General features: G+C 37.3%; 1 long non-coding RNA gene across 2 annotated transcripts in view; it reads right to left on the bottom strand.

The window, feature by feature from the left end:
• Positions 1–992, bottom strand: part of LOC144612754 (uncharacterized) — a 90,341-nt gene extending 89,349 nt beyond the window's left edge. For both annotated transcript variants that reach the window (XR_013555926.2, XR_013555925.2), the window contains exon 1: positions 904–992. This is a non-coding gene — a long non-coding RNA (uncharacterized LOC144612754). The remainder of the gene's footprint in view (positions 1–903) is intronic.
• Between the last annotated feature and the right edge of the window lie 20,345 nt (positions 993–21,337).

Raw genomic sequence — 21,337 nt, 5'->3', positions numbered from 1 at the left:
TGCAACAGCGCTCTGCATAGGTAGTAAGTTGCAGTGTGAAGTGACACAAAGGCCAGCAAACAGTGGACCTCCCCCAAATAGGATTTCCCACGTGGAAGAGTCAGTCAGCGATTTGTGTCTGAAGGTCTACTCTACCATCCTATGTGGTGATGCCAATTGCTATGATTTTATCAAATGAACATTTGTTAAGTGGAGCACAGGGTGCTTCATGGAGGGTGATTCTGTTATCTGTTAAATAATGGATTACAAGAGAAATTAAAATAGAAACTTTATTTCTCAGAGGACTTGGAGGAGGTACAGAACATACCTGGAGGAACGACATTGGAAGGTCAAGGTAGGCTGAGGCCTAGAACCTGGGGAACATACCTTCACTAGAGTCTGTGGGTAGAGTGCATTGGAGTTTCCAGACAAGGGCCAAATTGGTAAATCCAAATCAAAAGAGTGGGGTTTTGGCAATCTTGATGGGGTCTTATCTATGGGTCATACAAGGGGAAAGCTCTGGAAGGCAGGGTACACTAGTGATCATATGGGCTTTTGGAGTACCTAGGTAGCTCAGTTGGTTGAGCATCTGACTCTTGATTTCAGTTTAGGTCATGATCCCATTTTTCATGGGATCAAGCCCCGTATGAGGCTCTGTGCTGACAGTGTGGAGCCTGCTTGACTCTCCCTTTTTGCCCCTTCCCTGCTTGTGCTCTCTCTCTCTCTCTCTTTCTCTCTCTCAAAATAAATAAATTTCCAAAACAAAATCTTAAAAGAAGAGCTTTTGATAATGTCATACCAGGAACTTACATTTACTTGTGATTCTAAGAGCTGTTATCTAGAGCGTGCATTAGGGTGATAGTGTCATTTCAAGTCCCTACACCCCTCTTGGCCAAATAAAATGAAATCTGAGGCATCCAGTACCTTACAGTAGATCCACTTTATCTGTGTTATTACTTTCCATGGTTTCAGTTACCTCCAGTCACCTGCTGTTCAGAAGCAGATGATCCTCCTTCTGATATATGGTCAGAATGTTCATAATAGCCTAATGCTACATCACAATGCCTAGGTCATTTTCCTCACTTCATTTCATCACATGGGCATTTTGTCATCTCATATCATCATCAGAAGTAGTGTGAGTATACTACAGTAAGATATTTTGAGACCATATTTATGTAACTTTTATTTAGTCTATTGTTATAATTTATCTATTTTATTATTAATTATTGTTGTTAACCTCTTACTGTGTCTAATTTATAAACTAAACTTTATCATAGGTAGTTAAGTGTAGGAAACATACCATCTATAGGGTTCTGTACTATTCGAGGTTTCATCTGCTGGGGTTGTTGGAACAATCCCCCCACAGGTGGGGGGACTACTGTACCATGGACTATCTTAACTAAACTTTACACAAGATAAAGCAACAGTAACAGCTAATATAAAAATAAAATACTCATTCTGTACAATACAAAATTTGCCTAAATGTAGTGATAAATTCAATTTCAAAAGTGCATTAATATTTTAACAGTTATATTTCAAAGAATGTCTTGCTTTCTTATATACATTTCCTGTGTCTCTTCTTAGTCTCTCAACCATTTTGAGGGGAAGAGATGAAAAACTGGTAGGCAGCTATAGTCAGAATTTCTTAATTCAGACATTTTACACTTGCAGTAGAACTCAAGGAAAAGGGGGACAAAAGGAAAAGCAGTTAACTTTGCTGAAATTGGTGATCCAGGTTCAAATAGACTGACAGATAAGACGTTTGCTTCAAGAGATGATGTTACATAAGACCATAGAGAAACAAGGTGAGCAGAGCAACACTACACTACATGATTCTGAATTTGTTGCTTTGCCTTTGCTATAAGATCCAGTAGATATATTATGTAACAACACTTATAAGGAATCAGAATCTTGACGATTTCCTCATGGTCTTATTCTACTTTTTAGCTCATTGCTTGGAAAAACATACTGGAAACACACAAACTATATGATAGGCCTTGTAGACTGTAGACAAAAAAGACATGGAATTGTATTAGGTTAGAAGCATTGCAGAAATACTTGGCACAGATGTACTGTATCTTTGTCCTAGGTTTGTGAATGCCTGAGAAGCATCACATGTATTGTGGGAAGTAAGTGCACACTTTCAATTTCATTAGATCTCCACTTGTTCATATATGCTTATCCTTAAAACCCTTAAATTTGACTTTTGATATACTTAATAAAAATACATTTTCTTTCTTTGTGATTAAAAACGATTACAGTTTCTTTTTAAAAATTTTTTTTCAATGTTTATTTTTGCAAGAGAGAGAGAGAGAGAGAGCACGAGCAGGTGAGGGGCAGAGAGAGAGGAAGAGACAGAATCCAAAGCAGGCTCCAGGTTCTGAGCCATCAGCACAGAGCCTGATGCAGGGCTCAAACCCATGAACTATGAGATCATGACCTAAGCTGAAGTTGGACACTTAACCAGTTGAGCCACCCAGGAGCCGTTACAGTTTCTTTTTTAAAAAAACAAAGTCTTGAACATAAAAATATATAAAAACAACCAACTTCACCAACTGTCCATCAGTAATCCTTGCTGGTGGGCTCACCATTTACAAGGAAGACATAATTCAATGCAACCTGTTACAGAGATTGTCCTACCAGCAAGGACTTGTAAAGTGAAGGATCATTACTAGGTTTCTTTTATCAGATTGTTAATCAACTGAAGAGCTTCATCTACCAACTAGTAATTATGCATTAAATCAATGAACACAGTTACTGGCTTTAGTGAAGTGTGACCAACTGTCACTATAGCTTGTGGTGATGTCTATATCCGATGCTGACTTTAAGCCTTAAGATGCAGGTGTAGTTAAGAACAGAATAAAACCCTGCTCCTCTTGGCTACTCACTGTGAACAGTGTGCATATGACATTTGACTTGAGTGTTAAGGATTTATCTTGCTGATGTTAAAAACAACACTAACAACATTTTTACCTCATCCACCAGGTGATGAGTCTCTGAATCCAGGTCTTCAGGAGCAGGCTCCACCTCCTTCACCAGATGAGATGTTATAACTACCTCCCACAAAAGCTTTTGCCAAATTTTTATTTTGGGATGAATGATGAAGTACAGGGTTCAAGACTGTCTTCTTCCAGAAGCATTCTGCACTGCTTTGTAACACTTACTTTCTTGTACACTGTCCCAATTTTAATCTTCTGTGTCTTTTTTCCTTCTCCAAACTGTCTTAAATTTTCTTCATTCTTTTCAATGTGTGCATTTAATTATTCTTGCATTTTCTTTTTTTAAATTTATTTCTTTAAATTCAAGTTAGCTAATATACAGTGTGGTATTGTTTTCAGAAGTAGAACCCAGTGATTCATCATTTACATATAACACCTGGTGTTCATCACATTAAGTGCTCTGCTTAATGCCTATCACCCATTTAGCTCATTCCCCACCCACCACCCCTCCAACAACCCTCAGTTTTCTGTATTTAAAAGTCTCTTATTGTTTGTCTGCATCTCTGTTTTTATCTTATTTTTTCTTCCCTTCCCCTAAGTTCATCATTTTTTTTCTTAAATTCCATATATGACTAAAACCATTTGTCTTTCTCTGACTGACTTATTTTTCTTAACATAATACACTCTAGTTCTATCCACATGATTGCAAATGACAAGATTTCATTCTTCTTGATCACTGAGTAATATTCTATTGTAAACCACATCTTTATCCACTCATCAGTCTATGGACATTTGGGTTCTTTTCATAATATGGCTATTGTAGATAGCACTGCTATAAACATTGGAGAACATGTCCCCCTTCAAGTTAGCAGTTTTGTGTCCTGGGGATAAATACCTAGCAGTGCAATTGTTGTGTTGTAAGGTAGTTCTTTTTTTTTTTTTTTTTTTTTTTTTTTTTGAAGAACCTCCATACTGCTTTTCAGAGTGGCTGCATCAGTTTGCATTCCCACAAATAGTGCAAAAACATTCCCCTTTCTCCACATCCTTGCCAACATCTGTTGTTTCCTGAGTTGTTCATGTTAGCCATTCTGGCTGGTGTGAGGTGATATCTTATTGTGGTTTTGATTTGTATTTCTCTGATGATGAGTAATGCTGAGCATCTTTTCATGTGTCTGTTAGCCATCTGGACTTCTTCTTTGGAAAAGTGTCTATTCATGTTTTCTGCCCATTTCTTTACTGGATGATTTATTTTTTGGTGTTGCATTTGATAAGCATTTATAGATTTTGGATACTAACCCTTTACCTGATATGTCACTTGCAAATATCCTCTACCATTCCATTGGTTGCCTTTTTAGTTTTGTTTACTATTTCCTTCAGTGTGCAGAACCTTTTTAGATTAATGACATTACAATAGTTCATTTTTGCTTTTGTTTCCTTAGCCTCCAGTGATTTGTGTAGTAAGAAGTTGCTGTGGCTGAGGTCAGAGAGGTCGCTGCCTGTATTCTTTAGTATTTTGATGTTTCCCTGTCTCACATTTTGGCTTTTCATCCATATTTAGTTTATTTTTGTGTATGGTATAAGAAAGTGGTCCAGTTTTATTATTCTGCATGTCACTGTCCAGTTCTCCCAGCACCATTTCCTGAAAAGACTGTCTTTTTTTTCATTGGATACTCTTTTCCTGCTTTATCAAAAGTTGGTTGGTCATACACTTGTGGGTCCATTTCTGGGTTCTCTATTATTCTATTCTATTCTATTCTATTCTATTCTATTCTATTCTATTCTCTATGTGTCTGTTTTTGTATCAGTACCATACTGTCTTGATGACTACAACTTTATAATATAGCTAAAAGCCCAAAATTGTGATGCCTCTGTTTTGCTTCCCCCCCCCCCCCCCAGTATTACTTTGGCCATTTGGGGTCTTTTGTTTCCATAACATTTTTCGAATTGCTAGTTCTAGCTCTAGGAAAGATGTTGATGTTATGTTAGTAGGGATTACATTGAATGTGTAGATTGCTTTGGGAATTATAGACACTTTCACCATGTTTTCTCTGCCAATCCATGAGCATGGACATGGACTCTTTTTCCATTTCTTTGTGTCTTCTTCAAGTTTTTTCATAAGTGTTCTAGAATTTTCAGCGCACAGATAGTTTACCTCTTTGCTTAGGTTTATTCCTAGTTATCTGGTGGCTTTTGGTGCAATTATAAATGGGATTGATTCCTTGATTTATCTTTCTGCTGCTTCATTATTGGTGTATAGAAATGCAACAGATATATTTACTTTGATTTTATTTCCTGTGAATTTGCTTAATTCATGTATCAGTTCTAGCAATTTTTGGTGTAGTATTTGGGTTTTCCACATACAGTATTATGTCATCTGTGAAGAGTTAAAGTTTCACTTCTTCCTTGCCAATTTGTATGCCATTTATTTTCTTCTGTTGTGTGATTGCTGAGGCTAGTACTTCTAGTACTATGTTGAACAAGAGTGGTGACAGTGGATATCGCTGTCGTGTTCCTCACCTTAGGAGGAAAGCTCTTAGGTTTTCTCCCATTGAAGATGATATTAGCTGTGGGCCTTTCACATATGATTTTTATGATATTAAGGTACGTTTCTTTTATTCCTATTTTCTTGAGTGTTTCTATCATGAAAAATGCTGTATTTTTCAAATGTTTTTTCCACATCTATTGATGGGATCATATGATTCTTATCCTTTCTTTATTAATGTGGTGTATCACATTGATTGATTTGCCAATTTTGCACCATTCCAGAGGCCCAGGAATAAAGCCCACTTGATTGTGGTTAATAATTATCTTAAAGTACTGTTGAATTCAATTTACTAGTATCTAGTTGGGAATTTTTGAATCAAGGTTCATCAATGATATTGGCCTCTAATTCTCCTTTTCAGTCGAGTCTTTGGTTGTAGAATCAATGAAATTCTTGCCTCACAGATGAGGTTGGAAGTTTTCTTTCGATTTCTATTTTTTGGAACAGCTTCAAAAGAAAATGTATTTTCTCTTCTTCAAATGTTTGGTAGAATTCCCCTGGGAAGCCATCTGGGCCTGGACTTTGGTTTGATGGGAGATTTTTGATTTGTGATTCAATTTCTTTACTGGTTATGAGTCTGTTCAAATTTTCTATTTCTTCTTGTTTCAGTTTTGGTAGTTTATATCTCTAGGTATTTATCCATTTATTCCAGATTGTCCATTTTTGGCATATAATTGCTCATAATATTCTCTTATATATTTATGTGGTGTTGGTTGTGATATCTCCTCTTTTATTAATGATTGTATTTTGGGGGAGTTCTTTCCTTTTTTTTTTGAGAAGTCTGGCTAGGAGTTTGTCAATTTTGTTAATTATTTCAAAGAAGCAGCTCTTAGTTTTGTTGAATTGTTTTTTTTTTTTTAATTTGATATCATTTATTTCTACTCAAATCTTTGTTATTTACCTTCTTCTGTTGGTTTTGGGCTTTATGCCCTGTTCTTTTTCCAGCTTCTTTAGGTATAAAGTTAGGTTGTGTGCTTGGTACTTTTCTTTTTTCTTGACTTAGGCCTGAATTATATATATATTACATATATATAATATATATATAATTATTTATTTATAATTTATAATTATATATTTATAATTTATATTTATAATTATATAATTATAATATATATAATAATTATATATATATATATATATATATATATATATATATATATATATTCCTCTTTTGACCACCTTTGTTGTATTCCAAAAATTGTGGACTGCAGTGTTTTCATTTTCATTTGCTTCCATGTAATTTTTAGTTTCTTCTTTAATTTCCTGGTTAAGCCATTCAATCTTTAGTAGGAGATTCTTTAATCTTCATGTATTGGTGGTCTTTCCCAATATTTTCTTGTGGTTGACTTCAAGTTTCATAGCATTGTGGTCTGAAAATATGTATGGTATGATTTCAATCTTTTTGTACTTGTTGAGGGCTGATTTGTCACTCAGTATGTGATCTATTCTGGAGAATGTTCCATGTGAACCTAAAAATAATGTTTATTCTGCTGTTAGGTTGAAATGTTCTGAATATATCTATTAAGTCCATCTGGTCCAGTGTGTCATTCAAAGCCATTGTTTCCTTGTTGATCTGCTGCTTATATGATCTGTCCATTGCTGTAAGTTGGGGTGTTAAAGTGCTCTACTATTATCACATAATTATCAATGAGTGTCTCTATGTTTATTATTTTTTTAATGTTTATTTATTTTGAGAGAGAGAACACACCCATGCATGCATGCTTTGTGCATGCATGGGAGTGGTGGAAGGGCAGAGAGAGAGGGCGAGAGAAAACCCAAGGCCCAATGTGGGGCTCAGACTCACAAGTCACAAGATCATGACCTTAGTTGAAATCAAGAGTCAGACACTTAGCCAACTGAACCACCCAAGAACCTCTGTTATTAATTGATTTATATATTTGGATTCTTCTAAGTTGGGTCCATAAATATTTACAATTCTTAGCACTTCTTTTTGGGTAGACCTCTTTATTATGATATAGTGCCTTTCTTCATCTCTTGTTACAGTCTTTGATTTAAAATCTAGTTTGTCTGACATAATTATGGCTACACAAACTTTCTTTTGACCTCCATTAGCATGATAAATGTCTCTCCACTCCATCACTTTCAATCTGAAGGTGACTCTGGGGCAAAAAGAGTCTCTTGTAACCTTCATATTGACGAGGCTTTTTTTTTTTTTTTCATCCATTTTGACACCCTGTGTCTTTTGATTGGAACACTTAGTCCATTTACATTCATAGTAATTACTGATAGATATCTACAGTATTACATGTAAAGTCGCTCTTCCTGTAGATTGTCTCTGTTCCTTTCTAGTCTTTTTTGGTTTTGGCCTCTCTTCCCTGATCAAAGTGTCTCGTTTTATAATTCTTGCACAGCTGGCTTAGTTTTCATGAACTCTAGGTTTTGCTTCTCTTAGAAACTCTTTATCTCTCTTCTATTCTGAATGACTGCCTTGCTTTATAAATTATTCTTGGCTGCATATGTGTCCCATTCAGCATATTAAATATACCATGCCACTCCCTTCTTGCTTACCAAGTTTCTGTGGACAGGTCTGCTGCTAACTTTAACTACCCATGTAGGTTGTGAACATTTTGTGCCTAGCTACTTTCATAATTCTCTTTATCTTTGTATTTTTCAAGTTTCACTATGATTTGTCTTGGTGTTGACTTGTTTTGTTGATTTTGAAGGGAGTTCTCTGGGCCTCTTTGACTTGAATGCCTGTTTGCTTCCCAAGATTAGGGAAGTTCTCAGCTATAATTTGTTCATATAAATCTTTTCATTTTTCCCCACTCTTATTCTTTGGGGACTCTATGATACAGATATTATTGTGTTTTAAAATATCTCTGATTTCCCTAATTCTAAATTTTTGATCTAATATTTTTCTTTCTTTCTTCTTTACCGCTTCATAATTTTCCATAATTTTATATTCTATATCACCTATTTGATCCTCTGCTTCTTCAATTGTAATTACATCCAGTCAGCTTTAACACTTTTTATTTTGCCCCAAGTAGTTTTTAGGTCTCTTATCTCTGAAACAAGGGTTTCTCTGGAGTCTTCTATGCTTTTTAAAAATCCATCTAGTATTCTTATCACTGCTGTGGTAAATTCTTGTTCAGATATATTATTTCTATCTGTTTTGAGCAAATCCCTGGTTATGGTTTCTTCCTGATCTTTCTTTGGGGGAAAATTCCTCCATCTCATCATTTTGTCTAGGTTTCTGTGTTTTGTGTGTTATGAAAGTTTGTTATGTTTCCTGCTCCTGAAAGTAATGCTATATTAATAAGGGATTATACATTGTTCAGGGTCCAGTGCTTCAGGAAGTGTTTCTGGTGTAAGCTGTGTACACTCTGTTGTTGTATTTTGGATTCTCTTTCCCACTGGTTAGTCGCCTGCAGAGCTCCTTTTTGTTTTCAGTAGGGAGTGTTTGGACTTTTATCTAAGTGTGTTTTGATATATTTGTTCAAACAAGCATGTTTTTTTTTTAAAGCCTTATCCAAAAAAAAAAAAAAGATAAAAATTAGGGAACAACAACAACAAAAAAACAACAGACACACAATCATAAAGTTATAAGCCTGATTTTAAAGAAAAATAAGGCAAAAAGAAGAAAAAGAAAGAAGAATCCTGTTCCCAAAAACAAGAAAAAAAGAAACAAAAGAACAAATAAATGAACAACTACAACAACAACTATAAGCCTGATTTAAAAAACAAAAACAAAACCAAAAACCAAAAAACAAAAGACTGATCTTATTACTGAAGGTGATACTTTGGAGCACTCTGTGATCAGTAGACTTGGTGCATGCAGGGGTTCCTGTTTTGGTCCTCTAGGGAGAGGTCCACTGCGAGACTTCCCTCATAAAGATGACCCTGTAGTGCGCAGAGTGGGCGCGGGGGAGAATGGGTGGGTAGGATTTGGTGTAAACAGTTCCAACCTCCACTGGGGACACTGTTACTCGCTGAAGTCTGACAATGTTGGTGGGCAAGGCAGATGGCGTCACCCTACTCTCTTGTCCCCAGGGAGGCAAGCTGTTTCCCACCCTTGCCCTGAAAGACAAGGGAACAATCTACCCTCCTGTGTCACAGGCTTCCATTAGATCCCTGACCTTAACCCTTCTGTGCCTTGGTCATAGACGTGCCTGGTGCCATAGCTCCCTGGTGTTTTATCTCTGGCACATGACTGGGATTCAATGCTTCAAATCTTAAAAGGCTGGTCAGGACACAGACCCACTACACCGACTCTGGAGGAGAGCCTCACAGTGTTGCGCCTGGCAGTATTCTGTCCCAGAAAAGCAGTCTCACAACTGAGCAAGTGTTTAGAGTTTATGGTGAAGAACAGTGAAAAGCTGTGGCCACTTTATCTGTCTTCTGCAAACACTCTTTCCCCTGAAGTTGAACTGCCACTCAAATGCACCAGCTGAGTCTTTTGTCCTTGCAGAGGCAATATACCCTCTTCCAAATGCACTCAGGGAAGGGAAACTTCCCTGCCATGTGCAACCCAGAGGATTCCCCACACCACGCTTTCCACTGTCCACTCCAAGGCTTCCCCTCCTTCTACCCAGGAGCACCATTTGTCCACTCCAGAAAATGGTGTAGATTTCCAAAAACTCAGAACTTCAGGTCCACTGTTTGCAAAAACTTGCAATATTCAGTTCCTAAGGACTCCCTGTCAATGGTTTGGAGGGAATGTTTTCCTTCTGCAAACCCAACACACTGCTCTCTCTCTCCCTCTGTTTTACCTCTCTGCAAAAAGGGCTGCCACCTCTCTGCAGCACCCTTTGCAGCTTTTCTCTCCCCCAGTTTCCCCTCTGCACCATGTACCTCCCATGTTTTCTCCCACAAATTATGCAGATTGTTCTCTTAATACTCATATCGATTTCCTAGGTGTTCAAAATAATTTGAGGTTGATCTAGGTATGTTAGAGGGACTAGACAAGCCCAGCGTCCCCTTACTACATCACTATCTTAATTCCTCTGACTCATTTTCTTTTTTGTTATTGTTGTTTTAAATTTTAAATGTTTTCATTTTAATTCCAGTATAGGTAACATACAGTGTTATATTAGTTTCAGGTGTTCAATATAGTGATTCAACAATTCCATACAATTGGATTATATTTTGATGTTGAGTTGTGTAGTTTCTTTATATGTTTTTGATACTAACACTTTATCAGATGTGTCATTTGCAAAATCTCCCATTCTGTAGCTTGCCTTTTAGTTTTGTTGATTGTTTCCTTTTTTGTGCAGAAGTTTTTTTTTTCTTTTATGTACTCCTAATATTGTATTTTTGCTTCTTAAAAATGTTTTTTAATGTTTATTTATTTTTGAGAGAGAGACAGAGTGAGAGCCAGAGAGGAGCAGAGAGAGAGGAAGACACAGAATCTGAAGCAGACTCCAGGCTCTGAGCTATTAGCATACAGCCTGACAAAGGACTTGAACCCATGAACCATGAGATCATGACTGAGCCAAAGTTGGATGCTTAACCAACTGAGCCAACCAGAGGCCCATATTTTTGTATTTATTTGCCTTCCCTCAGGAGACCATCTTGAAAATTTTGCTGCAACTGATATAAGAGAGATAATTGCCTGTGCTTTCTTCCAGGACTTCCATGGCTTCAAGTCTCACATTTAGATCTTTAATCCATTCTGAATTTATTTTTGTGTATGGTGTAAGTAAGTGGTCCAGTTTCATTTTTCTGCATGTTGCTGTCCAGTTCTCCCAAAACCATTTTTTGAAAACACTCTCTTTTGCCCATTGTATGTTCTTTCCTCCTTTGCCAAAGATTAATTGACCATTTATTTTTTAAACTTTTTATTTAAATTCCAATTAGTTAACATACAGTTTAATATTAGTTTCAGGTATACAATACAGTGATTCAACACTTTCTACAATACCCAGTATTGTACATCACAAGTGTACTCCTAATCCTCATCACCTATATAACCTATCCTCCACCCACCTCCCCTTTGGAAACCATCAGTTTGTTCTCTATAGTTAAGAGTTTGCTTTTGGTTTCTATTTTTCCCCATTGTTTTGTTTCTTAAATGTTATATATGAGTGACATCATATTGTCATCTGTGTTTTTCTGACTGACTTGTTTCACTTAACTTTATACTCCTTAGGCCACCCCTGTCTTTGCAAATGGCAAGATTTCATTCTTTTTTATGCATGAGTAATATTCCCTGTGTGTGTGTGTGTGTGTGTGTGTGTGTGTGTGTATCACATCATCACTCTGGCTGCTTCCATAGTTTGGCTATTGTAAATAATGCTTCAATAAACATGGGAGTGAATGCATCCCTTTGAACTCATGTTTTTGTTTTCTTTGTGTAAATACCCAGCAGTGTTATTAGTAAATCATAGGGTAGTTCTATTATTAACTTTATGAGGAACCTCCACACTATTTTCCAGAGTGGCTGCAATACTTTGCATTCCTACCAAAAGGACACAAATGTTCCCTTTCTTCCACATTCCTCACCACCACCTGTCATTTCCTATGTTTTTTTTTTTTTTAATTTTAGTCATTCTGACAGATATGAGGTGCTATCTTATTGTAGTTTTGATTTGTATTTCCCTGACTGGCCATTTGTGGGTTTATTTCTGGGTTTTCTATTCTTTCTTTTAAATGTTTATTTATTTTTGAAGGAGAGAGAGAGACAGAGGGAAACACAGAATCCAAAGCAGGCTCCAGGCTCTGAGCTGTCAGCACAGAGCCTGACACGGGGCTCGAACTCACAAACAGATCATGAGCTGAGCCAGAGGCAGATGCTTAACTGACTGAGCCACTCAGGTGCCCCCGGGTTTTCTATTCTGTTTCATTGATTTGATTCTATTTTTTGTGCCAGTACCATACTGTCTTTGTCACTACAGCTTTCTAATATAACTTAAAGTCTGGGATTGTGACACCTCCAGTTTGTTCTTCTTTTTCAAGATTGCTTTGGCTATACAGTCTTTTGTTGTTACGTACAAATTTTAGGGTTGCTCTACATCTGTGATAAATGCTGTGATAAATATTTTGATAGGTATTGTATTACATCTGTAGATTGATTTGAGTATCATAGACATTTTAACAATATTATTTTCTTCCAATCCATAAGCATGAAGTATCTTTCCATTAGTTTGTGTCATCTTCAATTTCTTTCATCAGTATTTTATAGTTTTCAGAGTACAGGTGAATTTGCTTCTAACTCCACAACACTTAGATCAGTTAAACTTCCATCTGAATATATTTGATGTTTTGAATTAAAATCATTCCCAGAAAAAGAAAAAATGAATTATTACCTATGGCATATTTTCATTTAGAAAATCTGAAATACATATATATGTATATGTATGTATATATACATATATACATACATATACATATATATGATATAAACATATTTTGTTCATGGATATACATTTCCATGTATATATGCACATGTGCACATATATTTAGCATCTGTGGTTGCAGGTTTGAAATACCTTAATGGAGACAACTTGCTTATCTCGGACTAAAGGTAGATGTTTATCTTCTATCATATCCCAGCCGTATTGTGTGCTTTAAGCTATGTGTTTATAAAGTACCATTTATATTTGACATTCAACCTTTAACTTTTAAGCTTTTCAGCCCCACACCATTGTCTTCCACTTCTGCCTCACAACTGGGTGAGATGATAAGAAAGCCTGCATCCTCCTCCCTTTGGAACATGTGATAAATTCAATCCATGCATGTCCAACTACTGTACAAACTTCAAGCCAGTCTCTTTCCCCTATTATCTCAAGGCATTTTTGGACCTGCCTGGGAGCTATGCTACTCTCTTAGAAAGCCTTCATTTTGTGAGTAATAAACGTTTCCATATGTTTTTGGCCTGTGTGTGTCATTATCAATCTGGATATCCAAACAAAATTTGGAGGGAAGGTTTATCTTATGTCTTCAAGTTGGCTATAACATGATATCTCTGTCATATAGTGTCTTTAAATTTCCTCTGACTCAATTTTGAGGTCCTGCACAGAGGCCAGTCAGTTCCCCTTTTTGAATAGCTGATTAGGTCCACACCCCAAGTGGCTTTACAAACAGGACCACTAGACCATTCACACTGACTTTTGGGTAGCTTTGTAAGAGGACTGCTCTAGGATTACTATTGGTTCCAGACCACTGCATAAGTGGCTTGGGACAGAATTTCCACCTGGTGATGTAACTACAGTTTAGCCTTGCTGCTATGTCTGCTGCTGGTTGCCATACATACCTCTCCTTTCCCAAATTTCCTGGGTGTCCAAATATTCAAGATGATTACTGCTAATTGGTTAAACCCAAGGGACTGTATGTGGCCCAGGTGGGGGGCCAATTTAGGGCAATCAGAATGATAATCCACTTGAGTCATATTTTCCAGGGTTGGGCATTCAGCTGCGTTTCCAGTCACACTCTGTGTTTGGCAGAGGCCTGTTCTAGGTGTCTGTTACTTTTGGGGTGTCAGTACTTATTATTTGGGGAAGAACTCTAGTTTATCCTTGTGTTTTAGAGAAAGTCCTGTGGTAGAAGGTGTTAGTAGAACATGCCCATGATGTAAAAGTGGCACCCAAATCACATTGTCAATGTTGTTCAGGCAGGGGTAGCAAACTACCTGTCTTCTTTCCTACTATGTACCCTGCAGCTGTCATGAGCTGTCTTGCTACCCTTCAGGTGCTACCTGAATAAGGTGCTATGTAACACACTTTGGGGCCAGTAGCCCAATGTTTAATCCAAAGGGGAGAAGGAAAGAAATATTCAACCCCTGAACCCTCCTATCAGAACAGTTGCCAAAGTAATTCTATCACTTGAAAATTGCAAGACCTCTTCCCATGTTCTCTGAACTTAATAAATGCAGTTGAATATCAATATAAGAAGGGACTGATGGTTTGTACTAAAGGGCTAAATGTGCTGTCCCAAGGAGAGGTTTCTTTAGTTCTCTAAGTGAAAACCCCAATCCTGGGAGGTATATTTGGAGGCTTGGAACAAGAGGCAGTTGCTACTGGCCTATCCTCCTCCCTTTCCCTAACCAAGAAAGTCAGTTCTAGTGATTTATCAGAGACAAACTGATGGCTACCAGAGGGTAAGGGGTGGGGAATGGGTTAAATAGGTGGTGGGGATTAAGGAGTTCACTTGTCATGATCAGCACCAGGTGTTGTATGGAATTATTAGATCACTATACTGTGTATACCCAAAGCTAATATTACACTGTATGTTAACTAACTGGAATTTATTTTTTTTTAATTTTTATTTTAGAAAGAGAGAAAGTGAGCACACAAGAGGGGGAGAGGGGCAGAGAATCCTAAGTAAGTTTCAAGCTCAGTGGAGAGCCCAATTTGAGGCTTAATCCCACGACCCTGGGATCATGACCTGAGCTCAGATCAAGAGTCAGATGCTTAACTGCCTGAGCCACCCAGGTACCCCTTAACTAGCTTGAATTTAAATAAAAACTTACACAAAAAATACATGGCTTTAAGTGAATAGAAGACAAAAACAGAAAAATAAATAAAATTAAAGAGCAAATTTAATGATAAAATTCTATAATTTAACCCAGTTGAAAACCAAAATTTATCTGAAGTTCATTCCTATTTTATTCTTTTTGATACTATTGTTAAAGGGTCTCACTGATGTCTTCTATTATTTCTCAAGCCCAGTGAGTATCCTTATAATTATTGCTTTAAATTCTCCATTAGACATGTTACTTATATCTGTTTCACTTACATCTCTGGGCCCATGGCCCAGTCTTGTTCTTTCATTTGGGATAAATTCCTCCATCTTCACTTAGATAAAGAGGCCTTTATCTAAGCCTCTACCTTGTTATTTGTGTTTGAAAATCCAGTTATGTCTCCTGTTCCTGAAAGTAATGGCCTTATGAAGAAGAGGTCATGCAGTGTCCAGGGTCTGGTGCTTCAGTAAGTGTCTCTGGTATGTACTGAATGCTCTCTGCTGTTGTGTTTTGGTTGATCTAGCCTTCAGGTTAGTCATCTGCAGAGGCTTTCCTTGCCTGGAGTGGACAATGTTTGGTCCCTAGCCTGAATGTGGTGAAGTTTAACTAGGTATTCTCTTGTCTGTTTGTGCAATGATACCTGACACCACTTCCACCAGAACTGAGGCCCTTGCAGAACTGTCTGGTTAGGAGACCTGTTGTAGGCAGGGGTTTTTGCTGGTCTTTCTGGGGGAGAGACCTGCTGCCCTAGGACTGAGATAAGTTACTACTGCAGAGTGCAGGGCAGTGGGTCTTGGTATAAGCAAATGAGGCAGCCACTGTCAGTGCTGGGCTACTTCCTAAGGGTTGCTCTGTGTTTATGCTAAGGAGTAGGGGAGGGCATTGGTGCCAGCCAGCTCATTTATTCACAGAGAGGCATCTCTGTGATCACTGCTTCTCGGTGGCACACTCCCAGAAGAGCAAATAACCTCCCTACCATGAGCCCCAGCATTCTTTAGATTGCTGTTTCAACACTGTCTGCCCTTGTGTGTTTTTGCCTGCCTTCTCTCCATAGGTAGGGCAGTGCCCTTTTGGTTCTATCCCAGTCAATCCTGCTGTCCTTTAAAACTCCAGACTTTAAACCCTACTAGTTGCAAGAACTCACAAAATTTAGCCCCTCTCATTTTCCAAGCCAATGGCTTTGGGGAAACATTCTTCTTGTGCACTCCGCTGAGTGCACCTCTCTCTCTTGCCTTTCTCTGTGACCATGGCTCCTTCCCCTATGCAGTACTGGGATTCATTTCTCCCCTAAACCACATATCCACACTTCCTACCATCTTCAATGTGGCCTCTTCTCTCCTTTAGTTGTGAAGTTTGTTCTGTCTGTCTTCAGTTGATTTGTGGAATATTTAGGATGATTTGATAGTTATCCAGTTGTGTACATGGGATGAGATGAGTCTTGGGTCCTTTCATTCTGCTTCCATCTTCTTGTTGCCCCATTCAAAGTAACTATTGATAGATATTTATTTATTGTCATTTTATTACTTGTTTTATTGGGGGTTGTTTTGTACTTTTTCTTTGATCTTTACTTCTCTTGCTCTCTTTTATGGTTTTCTGGCTTTGTTTAGTGATATACTTGGACTAATTTCTCTTTATTACTTGTATATCTGTTATTGTGTTTTGATTTGTGGTAACCATTAGGTTTGTATATAACATCTTCTGTATATAATAATGTATTTTAAGGTGATGGTCAATTGAATTTGAACTCATTCTTTATTCTTATCCCTCCACACTTCAGGTATATTGTGTCATAATTTACATCCTTTTATTTTGTGTATCCCTTGACTGATTTTTTGCAGATATACTTATTTTTACTGCTTTTGTGTTTCCTACTTTTCATAGTCTTATTCATGGTCTTTCTTTTCCACTCACAGAGTAGCCTTTAATATTTCCTGTAGGGCTCATTTAGTTATCAAAAACTTTTAGTTTTTATTTGTCTGAGAAACTCTTTCTCCTTCTATTATTAATGACAACCTTGCTAGATATGTCATTCTTGACTGCAGATTTTTCTTTTCCATCACTTTGAATATATCATGTCACTCCCTTCTGGCCTTCAGTTTCTGATGAAAAATATGAGAGCCTTATGGGATTTCCCTTGTGTTTAATTGTCTTGCTTTCTCTTGGTGCTTTTAAATTTTTTAACATTACTTTTTTACTTTTTGCCATTTAATTACTATGTGTCTTGCAGTGGACCTCCTTGGTTTTATTTGGTTGGGGTAGCTGTATGTCTCTGGATCTGGACATTTGTTTCCTTCCCCAGGTTCGGGACATTGCCAGCTATTTTTTTCTCTAAAAATTTTCTGTCCCATTTTTTCCATCTTTTGGGATCCCTATAATGCACATGTTATTATGCTTGATGGAGTCACTGATTTTCCCGAGTCTATTCTCATTTTGCCTATTTTTTTCTCTCACTTTCTCATATTGATTACTTTTCATTACTCTGTCTTCCTGTTTGTTAATTTGTCCCTCTGCTCCCTCTATCCTGCTATTTATTCTATCTAGTGTATTTTTGCATTTTATTTATTGTGTTCTTCATCTCTGATTTTTAAAAATCTCTTCATTTAGGGTTTCACTGATGCCTTCCTCTCTTTTCCCAAGCCCAGTGAGTATCTTTATGATCATTACTTTAAATTCTCAATTTCAGCCCTAACAGAATAGCAAGGGCAATCAGCTTGTCCTGGACCACAATTCTGTGACTTCTTGGCATTCAGCTGGGATTCAAAACCCAAAATCTTAAAAGACCCAACACAGTGCAGATCCAGATATGCTCCCCTCCTCCGGAGTAGAGCCCCACCACCTGCTGATGAAAGGCTTTTGGCTTGCACCTGCAGGGTCTTTTTGTCCTTGCGGAGGCAATAAACCATCTTTCCAAAGTACTCTGGCACGATTGTTCTCCCAGTGTGCCCTGGAGATTGCTACACCACACTATGCACTCCAGGGCCAGCTCCTTCTTCCCCAGGAGTGCACGCCACATCTCCACTCAGGGGAATGTCGTGCACCTCCAAAACCTCTGAGTCTCAGCTCCAAAGGCTGTTTTCAAAAAGAACTAGCACATCCCATACTTCTTGTTCCCCAGTCCATGATACAGACAGGTTTTCCTATTGTGCTAACTCAAAGCCACACTTTCACAACCCCTCTCCCTTTCTCTCCCTTTTGTCTCTCCACAGAAAGTGTTCCCTCTCCTCCATGGTTATGCCATTTTATCTCCTCTCTTCACTTCCACACACCTCACTCCTGTCAAGCTGTCTTGCTCCAACTGTGGAGGTCCTTCTACCCTCCACAGATCAACTTATTGGGTGTTCCAAGTGATCTGATCCCAATATAGCTGTGTTTGAGGGACAAGGAAAATCCCTGCCTCCCTACTTCTCCTCTGGAGTTTAAGCTGTATTACAAAGCTATAATCATCAAGACAGTATGGTATTGGCACAAAAACAGACACATAGATCAATGGAATAGAATAGAGAACCCAGAAATGGACCTACAAATATATGGCCAACTAATTTTTAACAAAGCGGGAAAGAGTATCTAACAGAAAAAAAGACAGTCTCTTCAGTAAATGATGCTGGGAGGACTGGAAATCTACATGCAGAAGAAAGACAGTGGACCGCTTTCTTACATCATACACAAAAGTAAATCCAAAATTAATGAAATAGCTAAGAGTGAGACAGGAAACCATCAAAATCCTACAGGAGAAAACATGTAGCAACCTCTTTGACCTTGGCTGTGGCAACTCCTTATTTGACATGTCTCTGGAGGCATGGGACACAAAAGCAAAAATGAACCATTGGGACCTCATTGAGATAAAGGAAACAATCAACAAAACTAAAGAGCAACAGATGGAATGGAGAAGATATTTGAAAATGATATATAACTGGTTATTAACCAGAATCTATAAAGAATCTATCAAACTCAACACCCCCCCCAAAAAAACAAATAAATAATCTAGTGAGGAAATAGGAAGAAGACATGAATAAACATTTTCCCAAATTAGACATCCAGATGGCTAACAGACATGAAAAGATGCTCAACATCACTCATCTTCAGGGAAATATAAATCAAAACAATGAGATACCACCTTACACCTGTCAGAATGGCTAAAATGAACAGCTCAGGAAACAACAGATGTTGGTGAGGACATGGAGAAAGGGGAATCCTTTGTGTTGTGGTGGCAAGGGAAACTGGAGCAGCCAATTTGGAAAGCAGTATGGAGGTTTCTTAAAAAATTAAAAATAGAACTACCCTATGACCCAGCAATTGCACTATTAGGTATTTATCCAAAGGATACAAAAAATGCTGATTCGAGGAAGCACAGGCACCCCAATATTTGTAGCAGCACTATCAACAATAGCCAAATTATGGAAAGAGCCTAAATATCCATCAACTGATGACTGTATAAAGAAGATGTGGTATATATATATATATATATATATATATATATATATATATATATAATACTACTTAGTGATGAAAAAGAATGAAATCTTGTCATTTGCAACAACCTGTATACAACTAGAGCATATTATGTTAAGCAAAAATAGTCAGAGAAAGATATATGATTTCACTCATATGTGGAATTTGAGAAACACAACAAATGAAGATAGGAGAAGGGAAGGAAAAATAAGGTAAAAACTGAGAGGGAGGCAAACCATAAGAGACTCTTAAATACACAGAAAAAACAGGGTTTCTGGAGGTGAGGTGGCTGGGGGGATAAATTAAATGTGTGATGGGCATTAAGGAGGGCATTGCTGGGATGAGCACTGGGTGTTATATGAAAGTAATGAATCACTAGGTTCTACTCCTGAAGCCAAGGGTACACTGTATGTTATCTAACTTGAATTTAAATTAAAAAAATAAATAATGTCATCAAAAAATTTAAAAAAAAATAAGTACATACACATGCTACAACATGGATGAACCTTGAAAAATTATGCTAAGTGAAAAATGTGCAATTTTGCCTCTTCTTTTCTAATCTGGATTTATTTCTTTTTTGTGCATATTATTCTGCCTAAAGACTTATATTTGAAACACTTTAAATAGATTAAAATTATCTGCCACCAAACATAACTGGCTCAAAAAAGCAAAAGATATGGGGTACCTGGGTGGCTCAGTCGGTTAAGGGTCCGACTTCAGCTCAGGTCATGATCTCACGGTCCGTGAGTTCGAGCCCCGCGTCGGGCTCTGTGCTGACAGCTCAGAGCCTGGAGCTTGTTTCCAATTATGTGTCTCCCTCTTTCTCTGACCCTCCCCAGTTTACGCTCTGTATCTCTCTGTCTCAAAAATAAATAAACGTTAAAAAATTTTTAAAAGGCAACAGATAATGATAATGTACAGAATAAATTTTTCCATATTTTTATACAAAGTAATCAGAATTCAACTAAAAATCTGCATGCATACCAAAAAAACAAGAGACTGGAAGAAAAGTCAAAAGGAGTACCATAGGAACTCTAGATAAGAGAACAGTCAAAATAGCTTTTAAAATACTAATAAATATAACCAAGAAAAGATTATAAGGTTAAAATTGCTGGCATAGAATAAAAACAAAAAAGGATCAAATAGAAATTCTGAAGTGACAAAATAGAATAACTGTAATTAAGAACATACAGATAAAGCATCTGATTGAACACAGTTCAATAGAAAATATTCCAATAAGCTCCAAAAGACAAAGAGTATGAAAAATACAATAATAAACAAAGGAAACATATAAAAATGATTGAAAGTCTACTGTGTAATTTGAGTATTATAAAAGAAGACAGATGAATGCAGCCAAAGTAACACTTAAAAAGACAATAAGAATTTTCCAAAGTGAGAATTTCCAAAACTGGCAATAAACATCAAGAAGCATATTCAAGGGGCGCCTGGGTGGCGCAGTCGGTTAAGCATCCGACTTCAGCCAGGTCACGATCTCGTGGTCTGTGAGTTCGAGCCCCGCGTCAGGCTCTGGGCTGATGGCTCGGAGCCTGGAGCCTGTTTCCGATTCTGTGTCTCCCTCTCTCTCTGACCCTCCCCCGTTCATGCTCTGTCTCTCTCTGTCCCAAAAATAAAAAAAATAAAAAAAAAAAAGTTGAAAAAAAAAAAAAGAAGCATATTCAAGTGTAATGAAATATAAGCAATATAGAACAACAACAACAACAACAAAAATGAAATATATATCACATCAAAGTACATCCTAGCAAAATAGCTGTAAGCCAAAAGAGGGAAAATCTTAAAGGGCAGTCCAAGAGATGAAGGAAGGAGAATCTTAGTATATTACCTTCAAATACAGCAACAAGAATATTAAAAAACTCAGTGCCATGGAAATTATGCAATCCAGAATATACTTTTTTAGATAATATTCTTTTAAATACTGAAAAGGAGTAATTGCCTACCTAGAAATTGATACCCAGTAAAAATAACCTGTACCAGATACCTTTCAGTACAAAG

The sequence above is a fragment of the Panthera onca genome, chromosome B3, assembly GCF_046562875.1.
Source record: "Panthera onca isolate mPanOnc1 chromosome B3, mPanOnc1 haplotype 2, whole genome shotgun sequence".
NCBI classification, from domain to species: Eukaryota; Metazoa; Chordata; class Mammalia; order Carnivora; family Felidae; genus Panthera; species Panthera onca.
The sequence above is the reverse complement of the archived record's forward strand: the minus strand, read 5'-3'. Positions and strand labels throughout refer to the sequence as shown.